Consider the following 23,452-nt stretch of genomic DNA (forward strand, 5'->3'; position numbering starts at 1 on the left):
TTCTGAAACTGCCCATTTACTCTGTATATCTCCACAAAGGGAGCTATTCTCTCCGTCTCCTTTGAGCCCCTTCGTGTTTATTTAAGATCACCTCTCATTTTTCTACACTCCACTGAGTATATGCCCAGCCTCCTCAACCTTTTGTTTGTCACAGGGCAATCCATTGATCCCAGGCAGCAACCTTCAAGTGAACCAGAATCAACCTGAACTGCCTTTAATGCAGGTACAGAGGAACCTCGATTATCCGAACGAGTTGGGCGAGCACTACATCGTTTGGATAATTGATTAATCGGTTAATTGATTCAATGCCTTTCCTCTGGGGCTCAGAGTTTTCTGAAGTTTCCTTTTTCCTCGCTCTGCCTGCCTTGCTTCCTCTCTCTCTCTCTCTCTCAGGGTTTGTTTCTGAGCAGATACACCTGTGCGTAAGGGACCTACAGCATTGGTGAAGCCTCCTGTTCCCCCCTACCCCCAACAGTTCAATAGTATTGATAAAGCGAGCACTTCCTAAGTCTGCTCCCCATTCAGGAGACTAGGCAGTAGCACACCACTCGAGCCCCTGCCCCCCCCCGTCCGTTGCTCCCCTAAACCCGTCCAACACCGCTCCTGTCTGCGCCCCCGTCTGACCCCAACTCCATCTGACCTTGCCTCCACCAATGCCCCCCCCCCCCCCCCCCTCCATCCATGTCGCCTCACCCCATCTCCGGGACAGCAGGACTGGACACCAGCATTAAGACTGCTGCTGCCTTTGGAGGGTGGGTGAGTCTCAAAATTCCACAAACACACACACAACTTTTTTCTGAACTTTTTGACAGGTTCCACCTTTACCCTGTACAGGACAATGTTGGAGAGATTATCTGGGGGAGGGGGGGGGGAGGTTAGGGTACACCCCTGTGTAGAAATCCAGGTAAAGTGTGGAGAGAGAGAGAGAGAGAACGGGCAGGCAGTCATTCATTTGCAGACAGTGCCTGAGCTCCCATCGATGCCCAGGACTGTTCTAGGCAGCATTTCAGTAAGCCGAGTTCATTCACCACAAAAGCACAATCAGTGTTGAAACGCCTCTTTCTATCAGGACCTTGAGATATTCTTTGGATAATCTGAAATTCGAATAATTGATATTTGGATAATTGAGGTTTTTCTGTATATCCTTCCTTGAATAATAAGATAAAAAATACACAGAGCACACTGTGGTCTCACCAATATGTTGTAGAGCTATAACAAGCCTTCCATACTTTTGTGTTCCATCCCTCTTGCAATAATAGCTGTCTTTCCATTTGTCTTTGTAATTTATATATTTGTGTTATATGCTGAGCAAGCTGTGATTGATAACATTTATGGAACACATAATTGCAAGAGTCCCTGGGAGACAACATCTACAAGGTACAAGTCAGGAATGTGATGGAATGCTCGCCATCCAGCTGCTTGGATGAGTATAGCTTCAACAACACTCAAAAGGCTTGATACCATCCAGGACAAAACAAATTTCTTTTGATCATCACCACATCCACAAACATCCACTCCCCCCTCCACTGCTACTTAGTAGCTGCAATGTGTACCATCCATCAGATGCATTGCAGAAATTCACCAAGATTCCTTAGATAACACCTTCTAAAGTCACAACCACTTCCATCTAAAAAGGTAATGGCAGAAATATATGGGAACACCACCAGCTACAAGTTCACTTCTAACCCACTCACCATCCTGACTTGGAAAAATATGACCATGCCTTAAGTACTGCTTGGTCAAAATTCTGGAATCTCTTTTCTATTGGCATTGTGGTCTAATTACAGATAATGAACTGCAGCGGTTCAAGAAGGCAGCTCACCACTACCTTCCCAAGTATAACTAGAGATGGGTAATAAATGCTGGATCAACCAGTGATGCCCACATTCCACAAATGAATAACAAAAAAGATCAAGACTCATTCTTTGAAACTTTAATGAATAAAGATCTTACTTTCTCAGGCAGTCTCACTAAGTTAATCTCTTCAACTCAGGAATCAGCATCATGAATTTCTTTTGAAGTATTGTTAATGCCAATATATCCATTCTGCTGGGTTTGCATGACAAAAGTCACCTTTTCAGTGAAGCGGGCTAAATGCAAGCTTGAGAGGGAAATGGCAGCACTCATGACCTAGATAGATACCTCCATTGTCTGAGCTAGAGAGCACTTTAACCTCTGGAATCAGATCTTTGCACATCTTACAATGCCTTACACCAGTATTCCGTTGTTTGCCTACATTAAGACTCCAGAAACAAGTGCTTTCGGTTTAAACTCCAGTTCTAGGTGACTTACAACAGTCCTGAATGCCAGTGACCTTAACTACCATAACTTCTAACAGCTGTTAGTGCACTTGGTGTAATGGAGCACTCAATAAATTTTGGTCCCAAATCTAAGTTTACATGCATGAGTACTGATGTAAAAGTCGGTGGAAGGTGTGGTGGAATGAAGTGACACTGCACTGTCTGAGATCGCTTCTTCGTTTCAGGTGAAAGTGTGTGCTGATGATAGTTGCTCCTTGGTAGGCATTTCCAAACATGAGTCTCCAGAATTGGCTAATTCAGACTGATGTATGCACAGTGGATCAAAGTAAAACACTGTCCGTAGTGCTCACCAATGCTCCTTATGCATTCTTGTGAAATTAGTTACCTTCCAGTGACCGCTCCGATATCTCTCTGTCCGTAAATAAGCAGCCTTCATGCTGTCCAATCAGTTTGAGTAGCCTAATGGACATCCATCAGCTAGAAGTGGGACTGTGACATAAGTTAAAGTCGAAAACTTGAATGGGTGAATTGATGTCCAAGTTGTATCAGTGCACTGACTTAAACTTTACGGCACATGCCACATGCTCCAAACCCTCTCCTTTGCGTTTAAAATGCCCCATAGGATTCTAAAGCTAACAACTACTTTTGCAGGGTTATTAAGGATTGATAAGAAAATTGCAACCTTACTAGGATTGCCTTCGTCTGGAGAACATTTTAAAAAGAGTAATTCAGTTTGATTAAAATTTAATTTGCCTACAATCGAGCCAGTAGATGGAGCTAGGATATGGTGGTTTTAGTCACAAGTGTGGTATTGTGACTGTAGGTAATGGTAACTATAGGTAATTAGCTGCACACATATGAATCTGATTATTAACAACCCATTCCAGGCATTATGCATATGACTGACCTCTGAAAAATAGAGTATGGTGCTGGAAAAGCACAACAGGTCAGGCAGCATCCTGGTTGAGGGTTTATGCCCAACGAAACGTCGATTCTCCTGCTCCTCAGATGCTGTCTGACCTGCTGTGCTTTTCCAGCATCACACTCTCGACTCTAATCTAGCATCTGCAGACATTGTTTTCTCCTCTGGAAAAATACTGTTGTAGATAGCGTGATGAAGAAGACTACACTGGATAAAAGATTTTTAATGTAATGCTAGCAGATCTTCTGTGGTGTTGCACAGAGTAAATCTGATTTTTAAAAAATTCTAAACGGTATTATTATGAACATTGATATATTCGCTTCAGCACAGTCTGGGCTCTAGAACACTGGATGGTGGCCACAGTGGGTGATAGCACTGGGAATAGAAGTCAGATTCTGGTACTTTTTGAAGATTCTGGAGGGTAATAGAGAAATTCTGTGAGTATTAGCAACGGCTAATTATCTGGGAATTCTAGGGACATCTTCCTGGAATTTGTTGAGAGTTAAGGAGGTGCATTTGAGAGCAATGAGAATGGTTATGCTTCAGTTTTAACAGGTCGTTAGTGAAACTTTATTTGGAGTAGTGTACAGTACTGGTAATATGAATATTGAAATGTTGCAATGCATCTACCAAGCTCAAGGTCTCCATCTCAATTGTGGAATATTTCTGTTGGTGATTTTTCAGTTTTCTGGAAGAATGCCCAAAAGATCTTTCTATCATCTTGTCTTTTTGCGAGAGCATAGCACCGACACCCACAGCACATGCATTGATAGCCAATTTAAATAGCTTTGCATAATTAAGTATGGCCAACACTGGGGTAACACAGCTTTCAAGCTGTCAAATGCTTTCTGATAGTCCACTGTCCACTGAAGTTTCTGAACTTCTTCAATAAATCAATCAGTGGAGCAGCCGCACTGCTAAAATTCAGTACAAATTTTCGATTAAAAATCACTCAATCCCAGGAATTATAGCACTGCCCTCTTTGCCGATAATATGGGAAACTCCCCAATAACCTTTGTTTTCACATCTATGGGACCATCGTCCATGTCCAGTAACGTGACCCAGGAACATGATATGGACTTTTGTGAATTCGCTCTTCTCTTGGTTGATCACCAAGCCCACTTCCTGAAGTCGATCGAACAATTGATAGATGCTGTAAATGTTTCTTCCATGTGGGACTCAAAATCACCAGGTCGTCAATGTACATCCACTATTGGATAATCCGAAAATAACTGTATTGATTAATCTTTGAAATGTGGCTGGTCCATTTATCATATCAAATGGGATGACTTTAAACTAGTACGGTATATTTGGTGTCATGAAAGGATCTGAGTTTGGTTCTTCACTTTGTGTTGTAATGAGCAATATGTTCTCTGTTTACTTTCTTTCTCCACCAAAATATCTTTTGAGCATATTAATATGATACACTCTGTGGGATTTCCTTCTGTCTGGTATTATTAAATAGCTCACCTCACTCAATTTCCTTTCAATTTGATAAGGTCCACTAAACCCTGCTGTAAGATTCACCCATTGCTGGAAGTAACATTAATGCTTTGTCACCATAAGCAAAATTGCAAGTTTTTGATTTCTTGTCCGCTTTCTGTTTCATCATATACTGTGCTACTTTTAAATGCTGTCTAGCCAGCTCACCTGCTGTATTTAATCTTTCCTTGAAAATTGACATATAGTCCCAATATATAGTCTTTGAACTTTGACTCACCAAGGTCTCTTGAATTAATTCCAGTGGTCCTCTTACCTCATGGCCAAAAAATAATTCAAATTGACTGAACTTATTAGGTTCATTTGGTGCATCTCGAACTGTAAGAAGCATAAATGCAATTTCTTTGCCCGAATCCTCTGGATAGTCTTGTCTATCAGCCCTCAACATGGTCTTTAAAGTTTGATGCCACCATACTAATGCTCCCTGCCATTCTGGATGGTATGCAGTGGATTTGAATTGTTTTGTACCTAAACTATCCATAACTTCCTTGAATAATTTTGAAGTAAATTTGACCCTTGATCTGATTGTATCTCTGCAGATAATCTGTACCTAGTGAAAACTTTGAGTAACTCTTCTACAATCCTTTTCGCCATGATACTGCGTAATGGAATTGCCTTTGGAAATCTAGTGATACATCCATTATGTTAACAATACTGATTTAAACTCTTTTTAGGTAGGGGTCCTACAAAATCAATTGAGACTCTTGTAAAAGGTTCCTCAAATGTGGGAATGGATATTCACGGTGCTGGTTTTATCACTGCCTGAGGTTTTCCAATTACCTGACATACTTGTCATAATTGGCAAAATTCAACAACAAGGTGGGCGACACAGTGGCACAATGGTTAGCACTGCTGCCTCACAGCTCCAGAGACCTGGGTTCAATTCCCGCCTCAGGCGACTGACTGTGTGGAGTTTGCACATTCTCCCCGTGTCTGCGTGGGTTTCCTCTGGGTGCTGCGGTTTCCTCCCACAGTCCAAAGATGTGCAGGTCAGGTGAATTGGCCATGCTAAATTGCCTGTAGTGTTAGGTAAAGGGTAAATGTAGGGGGTATGGGTGGGTTGTGCTTCGGCGGGGCGGTGTGGACTTGTTGGGCCGAAGGGCCTGTTTCCACACTGTAAGTAATCTAATCTAATCTAATCTAATCTAATCCCTATGCAGTCTAGGCCAATAAAAGTGTTTTGTATTTTGGCTTGAGTTTTCCTTAATCCTAAATGGCCTTCTACTAGGAAATCATGTGCTACTTGCAAAACTTCCTTTCTATAACCCACTCATAATACAACTTGATGAACTCCTGTCCATTTCTCATCTGTCCATTTCTCATCTGCCTGAATATGTGATGTCTCCATTTCCTTATCAAGACTTTTTTTTAAGATAGTTATATTCTGTGATACACTCAGATTTTTCTGTGTATGCTTTTTGATACAACTGCTTTAGCTTTTCATCTTGTAAATCTGTTAATTTCTCTGAACTGAAAATATGTGTTTTGTCCTCCATTTGTTCTTGTTTTTTCTCAACCATTTGATCAAACATAGTCTTTGAGAAATGAACTTTAACTTACTTATCTTTATTCTCTGATTGCTGATCCTGCTTCAACCTTTGGCTTTGAGACGTTATTACCAGAGTCGGGGAAAAGAAATCCCAGGATGTACTTCCTGTAACATCTCAATTCCCTGATTTTACACTGGCGTTTCAATTGCAGTAGGCATCACTCCAACCTGTGATCCTGCTATATCATTACCAAGGATAATTTGTATTCCTGGAACTGAGAATTTCTCAATTACTCCTCCCACCTCTTCACTACTTTTCACCGGACTCTCCAACATTTCATGGAACACTACTCTTCTCACTATGAATTCCATATATTACTACCTGTTCTGGCAGTAATCCTTTGTAGTTACATATCTCTTCATCTCTCGCCATTAAACATTGACTTTCTCCCATATCTCTCAAAATTTTATTTTCTTTTTCTACTCTTCCTGGCATATATCCATAAACATTATCTTTGCAAGTAAATTCATTAGAGAGATCTGGCACTTTCTTCTCAACCAACCCCTGACCAGGTTGTACATTCTGGTGCAGTTTTTTAGCTTCCACTGTGCTTTTTTTCTTACCACTTTAACAAAGCCCATTGGCTTATCCTGTTTTCCCACATCCGTCTTCTAAACCACCAACACTGCTGATTTGATGTGGCCTACTTTATTGCAGTGAAAACACCTGAGCTTTTTTTTGTTTAACTTCTCTACCCCCTCATGGGCTTCCTTTTTACCCTGTGATAAACTACCTTTACTATCTTCAATGAAATCTCCCTTTTCCCTTACCACCTGAGAATTTCTTTCTTTACCCAAATTTCTATTCCTCACAGATTGAAATTGGCGTGGGAAGCCAAACTTTGATTTATAAACCAACTCAATCATCTGCCTTTTCTGCTGCTAATCTTGCAGTTTTAACTCTCTGCTCTTCCACGTGAGTTCTCACTACTTTAGAAGTGAATTTTTAAACTCCTCCAAAATAATCGTCACTGTAAGAGCATCACCTATTTGATCAATTTCAGTGCCCTTATCCGCCCATCTCAATTACTTTGTTTGATTCTTTCAAATGCAATGTCCCTCCTTAAATTCCTGAAGCGATGTCTGTAGGCTTCTTCATGTACACTTAAGATGGCACTCTTCACCTCATTATAGTCCCCAGATTCCTCCTCTGGTAGTGATGCAGAAACCTTACTAGCTCTAGCAATCAACTTTGTTTGGACCAACAATACCTACATGGTCACCAGCCATTTAATTTGTTTAACCTGTTTGTGAAGAATGACCAGAATATGATAACATTTTTCATTAAGATGGAGAGTGATGTAGTTGATTCTGAGACTACAGTCTCAAAGGAAGCTACGATGATGTGAAGTGCGTGCTAACAATGATAAATTGGGAATGTTGCTAAAAGAGATGATTGTAGATAGACAATGGCAAATATTTAAATAATGCATGGTGGAAGTGCAACAATTGCTCATTCCTGAGTGGCACATCAATGAAATGGGAAAGGAGACTTACCAAGGCTAACAAGGGAAATTAAGGATAGTATTAGATCTAAGAAAGGGACAATTGGCCAACAAATGCAGTAGGCATGAGGATTGGGAATAGTTTAGATTTTAGCCGAGGAGGGCAAGGGGATTGATTAAAAGGGAAAGCAGAGTACCATAGTAAGCTAGGAGGGAATATGCTTACTGATTGTAAATGCCTCTGTTGGTGTAGATTGTTCTGGTATAATATGCATTTCATCAATGCGAACTCGCTATAATGTGATCGACGAATTGGGGACGTTGTTTCTACAGCGCAAACTTTTAAAATCTGTGTTGGCTGTAAATCAATCACATCACCAATAATTTAAGCGCTGTTTCTAAAGTACAATTTTTCTATAATGTAGGATTGCACAAGAATGCAATCATCACGTTACAGAAGAACTGACTGTATGTGAAGGGAAAAGATTATTGAATGCTAAGGTCCCTTAAAATCAGGAGTCGGGGATGTTAAAATGGGAATAAAATGATTATTAACTACATATTTTGATTCTTCTTCACAAATGAGGACATAAATAACACCTCAGAAATGTTTGGGAACACAGGAACTAGTGAAAGGGAGGAACTGAAGGAAATTAGAATTAGTAGGAAAATGGTATTCAGAAAATTTTTGGAATGAAAGGTTGTGAAATCTCTGGGACTCAATAACCTTCATTCCAGAGTATTTAAAAAAGTGGCTGCAGAAATAATAGATCCATTGCTGATCGGTTTTCAAGATTCTTACAAACTCTGGCACAGTTTCTATAGATTGGAGCATGGCTAAGGTAACCCTTAGGAGGCGAAGAACGAATAGGGAATCATAGTACAAATCGCCTGATTTAGGGAAGATGCTTGAGTCCGTCAGAGAAGATTTTGTAGTGGAGCACCTGGGACAATGGTGGCAGATTTAGACAGTCACCGTGGATTTGTGAAAGAGAAATCATGCTTAACAAATCAAGAATGTAACTAGTTGAGTTAAACACAGGGAGTTAGTAGATATGGTTTCCTTGGATTTTCAGAAGGCTTTCGATAAGGTCCCACTGTTAGGTTCTTTTTCTGAGGTTTCACACATGAAATGCAATTCGCACACACCCCAACTTTGCAAACAGTTAAAATTTAATCAAGCTTGTAAAGCTAGGTCACCCCTCTGATACTTTTTGCAGGTATGTGAAGTTGAGTCCGAAGAGAGACTCTGAACAAAGAAAATACATCGCCTTTATACAGGTTGGTTGGCAATGCTTACAGATGTTCTGACTACTCTCCCACAGTCACATGCCACTCAAGACAACCCATACTCACATGTTACCCCGGACACAATGGTAGGATGAGATCATCCTCAGAATTATGCAAATGTAAATGCCCTAATCCTGGGGAATCGTTATGCAGACAATTTTCTGACTCACTGATTCCCCAAGACAATGCACATGCAACATACCTAGCGTCAGGGGATGGCTAGAAAGCATTTCTGAATGGAAGAGTTTGAATGATAGTTTAATTTGATAATAGCAGGAGTATAGTAGCAAATGACTGCCGAAATGAGGTGTGAATTGCAATGAATGGTCATCCACATTCCTGCATGCGACCTGTGCGACAGAATGTCACCCCACCCACTTCCAGAATGTTCAACCTTGCAGTCTAACTCTTTAATGTCCAGAGAGATATTCCCATTTAACCTTTCACCACGTAAAAGATGAACATTTAAAATTAAAGCAAATGGGATTTGAGATTGTGTACTAACATGGATAGAGAACTGGTTGGCATAAGTGGATTGTTTTCCAAGTAGCAGGTAGTGACAAGTGTGGTACTGCAGGGATCAGCATTTGAGTCCCAATTTATTCACAATATAGATTATTGGTTTCAATAAGGGAACTAAATGGAATATCTTGAATATCTATTCCAGGTGACACAAAGCTGGATGGGAGGGTGAACTGTGAGGAGAATTCAGAGATGCTTCAGTATGATTTGGACAAATAGGCAAATATATGGCAGATGAAATATAATGTCTGGTTATAGAGGGAATCCACCAAAGTTTTACCAGACTGATTCCTGGGATGGCAGCTCTGCTGTTTAAAGAGAGACTGGATTGGTTAGGACTGAATTCAGAGTTCAGAAGAATGACAGGGAATCTCATATTACGTATTAAAATTCAAGTGCACTAAACAGGGCACTGCAGGAAGGATGATCTTGAGTAGAGAATTCAAAGCCAGGATCCAAAACTCCAAAGGGATGGACGTTTAGGACTGAGAGCTAAAGGGATCAAAGAATATCGGGAGAAAGTGGACAAAAGTACAGACTTGAATGATCAGCTGTGATTATATTGAATGATGAAGCAGGCTTGAATCACTGGCCTATTTTCTCTCTTCTATGTGTTTCACAATTATTAATTAATTGATTTTAAATTTATCTTGTTTCTATGCCCTTGGCTAGGCAGTTGAATTAGTTCAGTAACATTACCAGAATAGCATTGTTCACTCAGTTGATTGCCCATGGTTGCCAGTTAGCCGTAGTAAATTAAGATTTATTGGCTAATGGACATAGACAATATATTTGTGTTTTATATTATTATTGAAGGTGCTTAGCAGTGGGATTACACCCTCTTCCATCTGGCAGAATATACAAAAGTTTGAATACAAATACAAATAGATTAAAGAACAGCTCCCCCCCCCCCCCCCCCCGTTAAACTTTTGAACGGCCTGTCAAATGTTAATTCTGATCTTTCTCTGTGCACCTTCTCTGCGGTGTAACACTGCTCTGCACTCTGATCTGCTACCCTGATGCACTTTGTATGGTAGAGTCTGGCTGTATAGCATGCAAACCAACATGTTTCACCGTTTCTTAGTACGTGTGACATCAATAAATCAATCAACAGAATTGGCATGTGATCACTACTTCATGTATTCTCTTTCTGAGCTGCATTAAGGGAACTGCTGCATGAAGGCTCTTTTCATAAATTATTGTAGTTGAAATAATTCAGAATAGTTTTGTCAGTCTTTGTTCTCTTTTGTTCATTCAAGAGTCTCAATGGCATGTCACAAATTTGCAATCTGGTATATTTGCAGCCAATATTTAAGTCTCAAGCTTGTTTGTATTTGTTATTGGATGCCTTTAATGCTTGTAAGTTCTTTTACATCTATCTTGAAACTAAGAGATACCTTATTTCAATATATTTTATGTTCTTCAAGAGAATGGCAGTAGTGCCATCTGGTGGGAAATGTTAAGATTCACTAAAACTTCACAGCTTAGAAACTGAATAAATTTCACTGAATCTCTGATTGCTACACAGGAAGGAGTCCATTCAGCCTATTGTTCCTATGTGGATTCTCTAAAAGAGCAACTTATCCAGTGACTCTCCCTGGAACACTGCAGATTTTCCATTTTTGCATAATAATAATTCAATTCTATTTTGATTGCATCAATTGAACTTAGCTCCACCGTACTCTCAAGGAGTGCATTCCAGATCCTAACCAATTGCTATGTGAGAAAACTTTCCATCATGTCTCTGGTGTTTCTTTTAGCAATTAACTTAAATCTGTGTACTCTTGTTCTTGATCTTTTAATCAATAATTCTGTCCACATCCCTCATGATTTTGAATACTTCCATCAGTCACCTTTCAACATTTTCTTCTCCAGTGAAATCAGAAACTGCCTGTGTAATTGAAGTTTCTAACACCTAGAAACTTCTCATTAATCTTTTCTGCACCCTTTCTAATGGATTCAAATTATTCTTAAAGTGAGGCCCCAGAACGGGATGTAATCCTCCAGATGAGGCTGAATCAGTGTTTTTTACAAGGTTAATGAAATAACTCCACAGAGGCTGATATCCTGACACCAAGTCACTCCTTAGTTATATATGCAGAGACAGCTCTGAGTGAACAGAACCTCTGACACGCCTGTTTATATCTGTCAGTCAGGGCTCCCTGTTTGGACCAGGTTAGCAGCCCTAATCTATGAGATCCACCTGGCTGACCTCATTACAATCACTACATCCCTCCCCCTCTAATTCCAGGGACTTGTGCCTGTTCCTTTTCTTGTAGCCTCTCCTGGGGCACTTTCACACCAGGTCTGGTTCCTCTGACTCAACCTTGGATACGGGTGGCATGTAGCAGACTGTAGCCCACCTCTTATGCCCGGAACATCTCAAAAGAAATTAATCCTCTTCAGGCAATAAAGATGTTGAGGCTGCAACATTTGCTATGTCCATTTCAGACTCTGAGATTTCTTCAGTGCTAGATGGAGGGGGAGAACTCATGCGTTTTAACAACCTTTCTGGCTGTTCTGAAGGGCCATGAATGTTTTGCTCCCACTCTGTTTGCGTTTGCAGCCTTCATGTGTCCCACACTCATTTTCAGGATCATCACACCTACCAGAACTTTGTATGTCACAGGACCTGACTTCGTGTGGACCATGTCTCTTAGCCATACAGGGCCATTTTTCTGGTTTTTTGGCACCAAACCTCATCCCCTGAAGTCAACTTCTTCTGTCTCACTTAGAGGAGTCTTGTGTCTGGCATTGGCGTTCCTGATGCCATTTTATCCATGCCCGACCCCAGGTCCAAGAAGATCAGATATAACCTGGTGCAGAGTATTCTCCCCATTAGCAATTCTGCTGGAGCATTCCCCCAATTGCTTGAGGGATGGTCTGATAATCAAATAGGAACCAGGCAATTTGGTATTGAGTGAAGCTGTCAGCTATTTCTTTAAGTCTGCGTTCAAAGTTTGGACTGCTCTTTCGGTCAGACCATTGGACGATGTTTGGTATGGAGCTGTCCTTATCTGCCAAATGCCATTTGACTTTACGAAGTATATGAATTCCCTTCTAGTAAATGATGGACAGTTGTCTCTGACCAACACTCCTGGGAGTCCGTGTATTGTAAAAGATGCTTGCAGTTTTTCTATCATTGTCCCTGTTTTTGACAAATAACTTTAGTTTACGTCCAAACACTTTGATAGGGTCCTGGATCAGTGGTGCTGGAAGAGCACAGCAATTCAGGCAGCATCCGAGGACAGGCAAAATCGACGTTTCGGGCAAAAGCCCTTCATCAGGAATAAAGGCAGAGAGCCTGAAGCGTGGAGAGATAAGCTAGAGGAGGGTGGGGGTGGGGAGAGAGTGGCATAGAGTACAATAGGTCAGTGGGGAAGGAGATGAAGGTGATAGGTCAGGGAGGAGAGGGTGGAGTGGATAGGTGGAAAAGGAGCTGGGCAGGTCGGACAAGTCCGGACAGGACAGGGGATCGAGTTTCTGGAGGTTAGAAGCTAGGATGAGGTGGGGGAAGGGGAAATGAGGAAACTGTTGAAATCCACATTGATGCCCTGGGGTTGAAGTGTTCCGAGGCGGAAGATGAGGCGTTCTTCCTCCAGGCGTCTGGTGGTGAGGGAGCGGCGGTGGAGGAGGCCCAGCACCTCCATATCCTCGGCAGAGTGGGAGGGGGAGTTGAAATGTTGAGCCACTGGGCGATTTGGTTGATTGGTGCGGGTGTCTCGGAGATGTTCCCTAAAGCGCTCTGCTAGGAGGCGCCCAGTCTCCCCAATGTGGAGGAGACCGCATCGGGAGCAACGGATACAATAAATGATATTAGTGGATGTGCAGGTAAAACTTTGATAGGGTGTCCACAATGACTGAGAAAATTGAGTCCATGAAAGGGCCACCACAGATGCTGTATTACCAAATCCAGCTTTTACCCAGCCATCCCCATGAATGTTGGGGAGCTGCTGTCATTAAGTTGTCACTCGGGACATTGTCCCACCAACGCTGCTATGTCTGCAGCCAATCCTGACTACCAAACATGACTTCTCACCAACATATTCATTTTGGATAACCCTGGTGGAGTTCAACCAGTATCTAGGCGAAAGTGAGGACTGCAGATGCTGGAGATTAGAGTCAAGATTAGAGTGGTGCTAGAAATGCGCAGCAGGTCAGACAGCATCCGAGAAGCAGGAAAATCGATGTTTCAGGCACGAGCCCGGATGCTGCCAGACCTGCTGTGCATTTCCAGCACCACTCTTATCTTGACTTCAACCAGTACCTGTTGATGACCTTTAATTTGGACAATCACTCTTGCTCCCCATTATAAAATGCTGTCCTCTACAGTGATCTGGTGTTAGACCACCAATATGATTAGTTTTTCTGACTTGATTGACTGACTGTTATTCAGGATAAAAACTTTTCATACCAGGTTTCATCATTAACAGAAAATATTGTTGTTTTTTCTACTTATGGTGTCACAATTTTAACAACTGGCAGAGCAATTAAATATTCTAAATCTACTACTATACAATTTAAAAATATTCCCTTAAAACTCCAAATACACAGACATAGTCATTCATGATTACTATAGATAGTTTGACACAGATATTGTGTTGAAAAGAAACTGTAGATAGCGAACAAATTTCTGAAGACCAGACATCCACATCACAGAGTGGGTTAAATTATCACTCACAGCTCCTTTGATTTTAGCAATTATGACACATTCTTGTCTGGAAAATAATGGCTATTCTTCACTTCAGTAGTTGGTCGAGTGAACCTACCTCTTACCCTGTTAGAGTTCTTTCTTTTAAGCTTTCTTGTTTTTTTTCTGTCTTTTCATCCACAGAAGGAGGTAAGCCATGTGTTTCAGTTTGCGCACTTTGGATGTCTGTAACTACCTTGCTCTTACAGATTTGAAACAAACTGCAACTCAACCAATCAGATTTCCTTTACTCAAAGATTCTTGATGCCATTTTGTCTCAAAGTACCCTGCTCACTGCTTTACAAAAGTAACATTGTCTTGCACAGTTTAAAAATGTGCATCACTTCATTTTTCTCAAGTTCAGAAAAGGTAGTTCCTTCCAAGGTGTATCAACATGTTGTGATCTTAGACTTGTCACAATCCATGGAATCGGTCAAACATGAGAGACGAAACAAAAACTATAGTAGAACTTCAAAAACCACTTGCAGAACTGGATATGAAAGTAGCAAACCCGCTTTCTGCTGAATTATTCAAGTTCAAACCTCAGCTTTCTGCTGTGGAGAGTAAAATGAATGTGCAAATGAAAAAGGCTGAACAAAAGTTCAGGATAAACTGAAAACAGCAAATGCTGGAGATCACAGTGGGTCAGACAGCATCCATGGAGAGAGAGAAAACTAATGTTTCAAGTCTAGATGACTCTTCGTGAAGATTCTAGATGAAGAGTCTTCTGGACTCGAAATGTTAGCATGCTCTCTTTCCATGGATGCTATCTGACCCGCTGTGATCTCCAGCATTTTTTTTTCCAGTACAGACTCTAGCATCTGCAGTAATTTTGTTCAGGATAAATCCTGACTTGAAAAATACATTTCTGAGTTGATGAAATCTTTATGGGATACGTTTAGTTTGTTCATTTAAGATGAATGAAGAGCTGACAAAGAAGGAAGGAAAGTAAAGCTGAATTACAAGCTCATTATCATAGAAAATATTGCTAGTTTACAAGGAGATATGGTGCAACTTGTATGTATATCAAATCCATTTCAGCAATAACAGCTGCAGAAACATTGACTTGAACTCAAAACAATGCTGGAGAAAATGACAGATGTATAAAATAGGCAGAGATGTTTGTTGTGCACAAGAAGGAACTGTAAGTCACTGATGAGACTATCTTTTCAGAAATAAATGCCAGTAGTGATGCTTTAGTGAAAGAATTCAAATAGGACATAGAGGAAACCAGTCAACCAACTACTGAAGTGGAAGAGGTCCAAGCTTCAAAGGAAATGAACAAAAAGAATTGGGAGGCTGAACAATTATTACAGCAAGTTTTAAAGGAGTAAAATACTGGACAAATAGAAAGCTAAAACTGTGATGGAATTAGAAAAACTGGAGCTTTCATAATGATCTTGAAGTTCTTAAAGAATAAATCAGTAAATGAGAGAATCAATTGCTATACTGAAACCAAACATAGCTCTCGTGCATCAGGAAAAGCATATTGTAGAACAGTCAGGTGAAAGAAAAACTTGACAACATAAACAGGAATTATAGACAATACCACTGTTTGGAGATGACTGTCTGGAGATGATGTCGATTTCCAATTTCACCAATATGGAATCTGGATGTATCACCAAATTGCCTATACTTTAAAACACAGCTTTGATGAGTTTCTGCAGTGCATCTTGTATATGGTACACACTGCTGCCACTCTGCATTGATGGTGGAAGGAATAAAATTTAAGGTTGTGGATGTCGTATCAATTTGCCTCTGATGTTGAATTTCTATGAGTGATGTTGGAGCTACGTCCATTCCGGCAAGTGGAGAGTACTCCGTCACACTCCTGACTTGTGCCTTGTAGATGATGGATAGGCTTTGGGGAGTTGGGAATTGAATTAAATGCTGCAGGGTTTCCAGCGTCTGACCTGTACTGAAAACCATAACCTTAAAATCTTAACCAGCTATTTTTTGTTCACAATATGGGTATTGCTGGCTAGCCCAACATGTGTTACAGAATTTGAATTGCAATTGAGAAGGTTGTACGAGTGTAGTAGTGACCCACACTGCTGTTGGAGAGGAGTTCCAGGACTTTGATCCAGTGTCAGCGAAGAAGTGTTGCAATGTGTCCTCTAAATGGTGCATCTACTGGCATTGTGCTTCAAGGTGGAGGCTGTGTACGTTTGGGCTCCTTTTAAGGTTCCATTTTCACAGAATTGTTATGGAGACCATTTAGGCTAATTGTGTTTATACCATTTCTGTTCCCTAGTGCCAATCTCCTGCCTTTTCCCCATATCCTTGTGAAGATCTATGACCCCTCGAGGGGCCTGTTGGTTCGAGATTGGTCAAAAGAATCAACGAATACGATCTGTTCAAAAAGAAAGGGTCATTAGTTTATTGAATTAAGGTACCTTGACGCAATTCTATCCAGCAACACAGAGGTTAAAGCTTCTGTGTTCCGTGGTGAAGTTGCGTAATTACATTTTAAAATTACACATTATTCATATGTTTTTTAAGAAATAGTACAGCCTTAATTACAGGAAAGACCAATCACATACATTAAGGTGACATGATTTACAGCAAGTTAATGCAATGATAATTCATGGGAAAGGGCTCTTAATTACATAAATCATCATGCCATAGTTGGAGTTCAAGGTTAGTTCAAATGGTCAATTAATGTGTCAGTATTCATTTTATGAAAAGTCTATTGCCCTCTTAGAATTTCAGCTTAATTCTGTAAGTCAGCAGTATAGGTTCACAGTGTTCGATCACCATTCTCAGCCATTTTTATAGTCTTTTAAATTGAAAAACTATTTTGTGATTAAAAAAATCTACATATACTTGTTGCCTGAATTCAAATTTTAGATCCTCACTTTGATGTTACCATTTTGACACAAATTGTCATCGATTTTTGGGAAGATTTGTAGCTCAGGTTGATAAGTACGTAAGTTAGCTTGCTGAGCTGGAAGATTTGTTTTCAGATGTTTTGTCACCGTGACTAGGTAACATCATCAGAGTCTCTGGTGAAGCGCTGGTGCTATGTCCTGCCTGTTCATTTATAGGTCTTGGTTTCTTAAGGTGGGTGATGTCATTTCTGGTTCTTGTTTTCAAGGGAAGGTAGATGGGATCTAAGTCGATGTTTTTATTAATGGGGTTCTAGTTATTGGTGAACTCCATCAATAAACACATCGACTTAGATCCCATCTGTCTTCCCTTGAAAACAGGAACTGGAAGTGACATCACCCACCTGAAGAAACCAAGACCTATAAATAGACAGGCGGGACATTCCACCAGCTTTTCACCGGAGACTCTCACTGATGATGTTACCTAGTCACGGTGATGAAATGTCTGAAAACAAACCTTCCAGCTCAGTGAGCTAACTTACATGCAAATAGTCATCCAATACCCTCTTGAATGTCTCAATTAAACCTGCCTTTATCATGTTTCCAGGCAGTGCACCATATATCCAAACTACTCGCTGTGTGAATATGTTTTTTCTCACACCACTTTTTCTTCTTTTGCATATCAGATTTTAAGTCTCTGCCTTAGTGTTCTCTTTTTCTTTTATGAGTGTAAAAAGTTTCTCCCTATCTATTTTAATCATTCTGCTCATGGTTTTGAAACCACTGTCAAATCTCCTAACAGCTGCTTTATCTCAAGGAGAACAGTTCCACCTTCTTCAATCTATCTTAACTGAAGTTTTTCATTCTTGGAACCACTCTCTTGTAAATTATTTCTATGTTCTCTCCAATGCAGTCACATTTTTCCTATAATGTGGCACCCACAACTGTGCACAGCATTCCAGCTTGGGTCTAATCAGTGCCATGTACAAGTTCATCATCACCTCCCTGCTGTTGTACTTTATACTGCTGTCAATAAAGTTGAGAACTCTGTATGCTTTATTAACTGCTCCATCTGTCTTGCCTGTTTCACTGATTTTGAACATATACCCTCCGGTTCCTTGGCTCCTGCACCCACTTTAGAATTTAAAAAAAAAATCATCTTTCAATGTTCTGACCAAAGTGCATTGCCTGTCACTTCTCTGCACTGACTCTCATGTATCATATATCCATCCACTCCATCAACATCTCTGTCCTTTTCGAGTTCCATACTACCCTCCTTTATAGTTTACAATTCTTCCAAATTTAGTGTCATCTGCAAACCACACAAAAATCCAGATCATTAATTTATATCCAAAAAAGCAAGAAATTGACTCCTAAGGAACTCCACTACAAATTGACCATTACTCTGTTTCCTATCACTCAGCCGATTTTATATCCGGCTTGCTACTGTCCCTTTTCTACAATGGTCCATAATCTTCCTCACAAATCTGCTAAGTGGCATTGTGTCAAATCCGTTTTGAAATTTCATGCACGCCACATCCACATTATCTTATTGATCCTCTCTGTTACCTCTTGGAAAAAAATACAGCAAGTTAGTCAAATGCTATTTTCTGTTCAGCGATCCATACCAACTGCTCCTAATCAACCCACCCTTTTCTATGTGACAGCTAATTCTATTCTAAATAATTATTTATACAAGTTTCCCGATTATTGAAGTTAAACTTCTTTGACTATTTTCATAATTGAAATTTCTCATCCTAGAACTGTAGATGTAAATCTCTTTTGCACTTTGTCTAATGTATTTACATCCTACCCATGATCTGGGTGGCCAGAACTCTATTCCATTTGATGTTTAACAAAGGTCTTATACAAGTTTAACATAACCTCTTTGCACTTGTACTCTGTGTCCTATTAAATAAAGCCCAATATACTGTACATTATTTAACTGTTTTTTCCATGTATAATGCCACTTGAATGGTTTGTGCACATATGCACTAAAGTTCCTCTGTTTTTGTGCTCTCTTTAGAATTGTAAGCTTATTTTATTTTACCTGTGCATCACCTCACAACTTCTCTGCACTGAACGTCATCTAACACTTATCTGTCCGCTCCACCAACTTTCTATGTCCCTTTGAAGTTCTGCACAGTTCTGCTTAATTTACAATACTTTAAAGTTTGTATCATCCTCAAAGTTTGAAATTGTCTTTTGTATACTAAGATCTTCATCATTAATTTATATTAGGAAAAGCAGGGGTCCCAATACTGACTAAATAAAAAAAACTGCAGATGCTGGAAATCAGAAACAAACCAAATATTGCTGGAAATGCTTAGCAGGCCTGGCAGCATCTGTGGAGAGAAATCAGAGTTAATGTTTTGGATCCAGTGACCCTTGCTTGGAATTGATAGTAACTAGAAAAAGATTGGTTTTTATGCAGAGAATAGGGTGGGGTGAGAAGATAAGGAGTAATGAAGGTGGAGATAGAACGCAAAGAGAGACAGGAACAGTTGCACAGACAAAGGAGTGGATAATGATCTGCCTGGGAGAATGGAAAGCTACTAATGGGGACTATTAGTGGCTAAAAATGGGTTGTGAGTAATAGTAGACCATGTGATAAGAAGGTCCGGAGGTGGGGGGGGGGGTTTGGGGGGGAAGGTGTGTTGTGGGGATTGGGGTAAGGACATGGGAGAGTTCAAGCCCTAACTATTGAACTGTATATTAAGTCCAGAAGGCTGTAGGGTTCCCAAGTGGAAAATTATGTGCTGTTTTTCTAGCTTGCGCGGAGCTGGACTGGAGCACTGTAGCAAGCCTGAGACAAAGACGTTGGCCATGGAACACGGTGGTGTGTTGAAGTGGCAGAGTCTTTTTTGAATGTAGATATTTTGTGAAGTGGTCATCCAGTTGCACTTTGTTTCCCCAATGCAATCTTCACTCCAACCAACTCCCGCTGTTACCTTGACTATAAATTCCCATACCCTGCTTCCTCTAAAGAGTCTATTCCATTCTCCCGGTTCCTTCAATTCTGTTGCATCTGTTCTGATGATGCCAATTTTGACCGGGAGCTTCCGACATGTCCACCTTTTTCCTCAACGTAGGATTCCCCAGCATCATAGTGGACAGGGCCCTCAGCTGAGTCCAATTCATCTCCCGCAATTCAGCCCTCAACCCCTTCTCTTCCCACCCACAACAGTGATATGGTCCCCCTTGTCCTCATCTAGCATCCCACCAGCATCCACAATTAGAGGATCCTTACCCGCCATTTCCGCCACCTCCAATGGGACCAGACATATTCCTCTCTTCTCTTCCTGTCTGCCAGTCTTCCTTCACTCCCAAAAGCCCCCATAGCCCTACGACCACAAAAAGGCACAATACCTGCCCATTTGCTTCCTTCTCCTTCAGTGTCCAAGGCCCAAGTACACCTTTCAAGTGAAGCAGCATTTTACCGACACTTCATTCAATCTAGTCTATTGCCTTTGCTGCTAACAATGTGGCCTTTTTTTTCCCTTTTTTATTCACAGGGTCAATTATTCAGGAATGTAGTGCTTATTATTTGAGTTATAATGAGATGCTTAAAGTTCTGTCAGCACTGCATTATTTATGATCAACTCAGGCTTAATTAGTAGTCATGGTTCTAGAGCATGATCAATTTTTAATAAATACTTATTTTTTCCTTTGACTTTCTTGAGATGTGATACAATTTTCAAATATTTAGCAGCGATTCTTCGGTATTGTTTTCTTGTATATGCATCAAGTTGGATATTACTATGAGCAAAGTAAGGTCTTTATGGAATGGTTTTGGTATAGTGGTAATGTCATTGGAGTAGTAATCCAGAAACCAATTTGAATGTTCTGTAGGCATGGGTTTGAATTCCTTCTTGGCAGATGATGACAGTGGAGTTCAATCAAAAATCTGATATTAAAAGAATAATCTAATGGCGACAGTGTAATCATTATTGATTGTTGTGAGAACCCATCTAGTTGACTAATGTGGGAAATACACCATCCCTTCCTCGTCTGGCTGATATGTGACTCCTGACCTATAGCAGTTTGCTTGACTGTTAATTACCCTATGGTTAATTAGGGATGGGCAATAAATCCTGAGCAGCCAGCAACCCCCACATCACAAGAATGCAAAAAACTACGTCCAGAATTGTGAAAGTGTGTTTAATTGGAATGGGGGTGTGAGGCCAGAGATGAAGAAGTGTCGTGGAAGGAAGAGTTGGAGAGAATATCCCATTTTCTCAGTCCACTGTTCCTTTTATTTGATTTAGTATTGATTCTTGGAAGTGCCTGTGACACCCACGATTGCTGAAAAACCAATAAGGAAGACAGATAAGATTCTTAACTATCGGGGTAGGCAATAGCCTACTGGTATTAAAGCAGAGACCCAGCAATGTTCTGATGACCCGGGTTTAAAATGGCAGATGGTGAGATTTGAATTCAAATAAAAATCTGGAATTAAGTGTCTGAAGATGACATTGTGGATTGTTGGAAAAACCTGTCTGCTTCACTAATTTCCTTTAGGCAAGGAAATGGCCACCCTTACCTAGACTGCCCTACATGTGACTCCAGACCCACAACTGCCCTCTGGACAAATAGGGATGGGTAAAAAATGCTAGTCTTGCTAGTGTTGCCCACATCCTATTAATGAATATTAAAACGAAAGTCCAATCTTTATGAAATAAATCTAAACATACTTAATTTGATATCACATCTGCAGATGAAATCAGATCATTATTATTGCAGCTAGATTGGCAACCCTATTCCACTAGAATAGAGGGTTTAGAGCAACTAACACCCCATACAAATCCACAGAGTCTTGAACTTTGGAAGCTGAGAAAAAGATACACATGTGGTTTTGTAGGATCTGATTCCTTTCCTCACCCCAGATGTGGCTGGTGTTTTACATGTATTCAGTCTTGCTGACTTGCACAGTGCAAATACTGTTTATTGGGCTTTTAGTCTCCACTGTCTGTTGGGAACTATTATTGAACTGATTTATATTGAGCCCTTCTTGGCTCCTCGGATGTTGCTGAGCTTTCACTAGTTTTTCAACCACTCTAGACATTTGTGAACCCAAATCCACAGAACCTGGGTTGATGCCTGGTTTGTGGTAACACTCCCTGCTCCAATATGGAGTTCATTTTTCTTTCCTTTTCTTATTTCACCATGATCCCAGAATGAGGAGAAAGTGAGGACTGCAGATGCTGGAGATCAGAGTCAAAAAGTGTATTGCTGGAAAAGCACAGCTGATCAGGCAGCATCCGAGGAGCAGGAGAGTCGAACTATCGAGCATAAGCTCTTGATGGTGCAAGCTGGAATAGAACGCTGTCCTCTTGCCTCTAAATACCACCACCACAAAAGCTCTTGTTTCGAGCGAAAGCTCTTCATCATTGACTCTCCTGCTCCTCTGATACTGTTAAGTTCTTTTTCTGAGGTTTCACACACGAGATGCAATTCACACACGCCAACTTCTGCAAACAGTTAAAGTTTATTAAAGTGTACAAGCTAGGTGACCCCTTTGACCCTCTTCGCAGGAATGCGAAGTCGAGTCAAAGTGAGTCTCTGAACAAAGAAACCACATCCCCTTTATACAGGTCAGTTGGTAATGCTCACAGATACTCTGGCCACGCCCCCACAGTCACATGCCACTCAAGACAACCACAACCACTCCCTCAGTCGCATGTTACCCCAGGTACAATGGTAGGATGAGATCATCCTCAGAGATAATGCAAATATAAATGCCCTAATCCTGGGGAATTGTTATGCACACTATTTCTTAACTCAGTGATTCCCCAAGACAATGTAGGTGTGATATACCTAGCTTCGGGGAATGGCTTATGAAAGCATTTCTGAAAGTTTAATTTGATGATAATAGGGGGAGTAGTAGCAAATGACTGTCTAAATGAAGTGGGTGTCATCACAGTCTTGCATCAATGTCATTCTTACTTCCAGAATGTTCAGTCAGTGCAGTTTAACTCTTTAATATTTCATTAATGTCCAGAGAGCTATTCCAATTTAATCTTTTAACATTACAACACTGCCTAACCAGCTGTGCTTTTCCAGCATCACACTTTTTGACAGTGATCCCACAGCTGCTCTTCAATGATCCATATACTATTCTGAGTGACCAATTGAATATTTTGTAACAGAACTGCTCCTTCTGCTGTGAAGCATTGTAAGTAACTACTGTTTCGGAATAATCAAAATAATCAGATGCTGAGAATTGTCTTCTTTGAATGTTAAAATTTTCATAGAGTCGTGCTGGTTTCTGCAATATTTTGATGAAGTCCTTTTTTGTCACAGAATAGCAAAGCATGCAAGTAAAGGATATTTGCATGTTCTCAAGTCTCAGTAATTTATAGATTTTGCTTTACTCTGGTTACTAGGTTTTTCTGTTTTACCTTTTATGTCCAATTAGTTCTGAATTGTGTATTATACTTTGGGC

The 23,452-nt window shown here is 40.5% G+C and overlaps 1 protein-coding gene across 2 annotated transcripts in view; it reads left to right on the forward strand.

Moving 5' to 3' along the window:
* cep78 (centrosomal protein 78) overlaps nucleotides 1–23,452 on the forward strand; it is an 86,258-nt gene that overhangs the window by 19,081 nt on the left and 43,725 nt on the right. The window lies entirely within an intron of this gene.

Source organism: Chiloscyllium plagiosum, chromosome 2 (assembly GCF_004010195.1).
Source record: "Chiloscyllium plagiosum isolate BGI_BamShark_2017 chromosome 2, ASM401019v2, whole genome shotgun sequence".
Lineage (NCBI taxonomy): Eukaryota > Metazoa > Chordata > Chondrichthyes > Orectolobiformes > Hemiscylliidae > Chiloscyllium > Chiloscyllium plagiosum.